Consider the following 2,057-nt stretch of genomic DNA (forward strand, 5'->3'; position numbering starts at 1 on the left):
TATTTTAGCTTTTAGATAGCCTTTTGCTATTTTAGCTTTTAGCTACCATGCATGCTGCGGCTGTCAGCTAGCGTTTTGATACTTTTAGCTATGCTTTTGCTGTTTTAGCTTTCAGCTATCCTTTAGGCTAGCCTTGAAAAAGCATTTACCTACTTTTGACACTTTGGCTTTTGCTATATTAGCTTTTAGCCAGGCTTTTGATACTTTCAGCTAACATTTTGATACTTTTGGCCACACATTTTCAAGACTGTTAATTCTTACTTTTTGCAACATTTAGCATTGTACAGCTTTCAGCCAGTATTCTGCTGCTTTTAGCTTGATGACATTTAGCTTTTTTACCTTTGTTCACTTATTTTAGCTTTAATAACTCAGTTTTAGTTCTCTGGCTTTCATTCAGAGCTCATTATATAGAAAGTGTTTTTTTCTTTCTTTCTATTTTTTTCTCATAATTTGGTAGTTTTTTTTTTCAATAATTTTTAGTTCATGAATTTCACAAAACCTGACACAAAACAGATTTTGTTTTAATTACTTCAGTTAAATTTCTGAATAGTAGCTATGAAAAGTCAAGTTAATCAGTATTTTAATACCAACAAGGTGATTATTGGCTTCAAATTTAGCAACAGTGCATGTTTAATTTATAGGAAAAAAATAACATGAAATTCCATCAGCAAGTTGAAATGTTTCAAAATAACATGTTAACAGCAAAACACATTTTTATTTTTCAAAATTAACATATTTTCCACATGTGAAAAGACATTGAGACACTTTTCATTTGTTGTAAAGTCATTGTTAGGTCCAAAGACTTGACAGCAAATTAAGGATAATTGAAATGCCTTCTAAAGGAAAAAAGGATTTGAAAGGTAAAGGCCTTTGGAAATAAATAAACTAAGAATGGTTAAAACTTTTCCTTTTACTATAGAAATCCAGAACTCATATTTTTTAAATTTTTTGTAGAAAATAGAAAAAACTCTACAATTGATTTTCTTATTGTTTTAGAATAAATTGTTTTTCAGATTTTTATTTTATTTTATTTTATTTTGTCAAAGAGTCAAAGGAAAAACACATTTCAGATGCTTGGGATTCATGTTAGGATCAAGAAACACACTCTTCCAAAAGGAAATATTAAACAAAACTGAGGGAAAATGAGTGAGGGAAAAACATTTAATGTCTAAAATAATCTTAAGTTTGGAGAGACGTGGGTCCAGTTTACAACACGTTCAGTCTGGCAGCTTTATATCGGGTAAGAGAACCCACAGGCTTTCAAACATCAATGATCATTTATTTTACTTGAGCATTGATTCATACAACACAAGGTGGTACTTTTTTTTATGACTGCGCCCTCTGGCGGCGCCTCATAGGAAGTGTCCGGGGCGTTGACGTCACGACGTTTGCGGAGGAGGCGTGGCTTCGTTCTGCTGCAGCAGCGGAGAAACATGACATAAGAGGCGAGGGAGTGAGACAGCCTGGTAGGAATAAACGGTACGTCAGAGGTCTGGATGAAAACGTAATGATGGGGAGCAATGACTGAAATCGCCACGGTAAGAGGCTGAGCGCTTTTCGTTTGTCCTTTCTTATTTCCTCCCTGGTGCCATTTGTTTTCTCCATGAACTGTTATTATTCGCGGCTCATTTGAGACAGTGTGAACACAAAAGGCTGCCTCTGCAGAAAGAAGGTGCACCTGCCTTTTATTCGTGTACGTGCCTCGATGCGTTCAACTTCAGGTTCCGCGCGATTACCGTTATTTCAGGGCGAAGGCAAACAATCCAAGGCCCCAGATGTAACCTCATCGACGGGTTGGGATGGGATATTTACCGGACTGTTGGAGTGAAATGCTTTAAACATGTATGCTTAGTCACAGATGTAGGACCATACAGTAGCAACATATAGCCTAAATAAATAATACAGAACATGTAGGGGTAGTAGCACATACAAAAAGCCTAAAAAGCTTAGTTATTACTGGTGCAGACATAAAGTGTAATCAGAGTGATCAGAATATGATTTGAGCATATATATATTGTGTGTGTGTGTGTGTGTGTGTGTGTGTGTGTGTGTGTGTG

The 2,057-nt window shown here is 35.9% G+C and overlaps 1 protein-coding gene across 2 annotated transcripts in view; it reads left to right on the forward strand.

Moving 5' to 3' along the window:
• The first annotated feature begins 1,373 nt into the window (after positions 1 to 1,373).
• Positions 1,374 to 2,057, forward strand: part of otud7a (OTU deubiquitinase 7A) — a 50,327-nt gene continuing 49,643 nt past the window's right edge. For both annotated transcript variants that reach the window (XM_014003611.1, XM_014003612.1), the window contains exon 1: positions 1,374 to 1,538. The gene's annotated coding sequence lies outside the window, so the exon portion shown is untranslated. The remainder of the gene's footprint in view (positions 1,539 to 2,057) is intronic.

The sequence above is a fragment of the Austrofundulus limnaeus genome, unplaced genomic scaffold (genome assembly GCF_001266775.1).
Source record: "Austrofundulus limnaeus strain Quisiro unplaced genomic scaffold, Austrofundulus_limnaeus-1.0 Scaffold19, whole genome shotgun sequence".
Classification (NCBI taxonomy): Eukaryota; Metazoa; Chordata; class Actinopteri; order Cyprinodontiformes; family Rivulidae; genus Austrofundulus; species Austrofundulus limnaeus.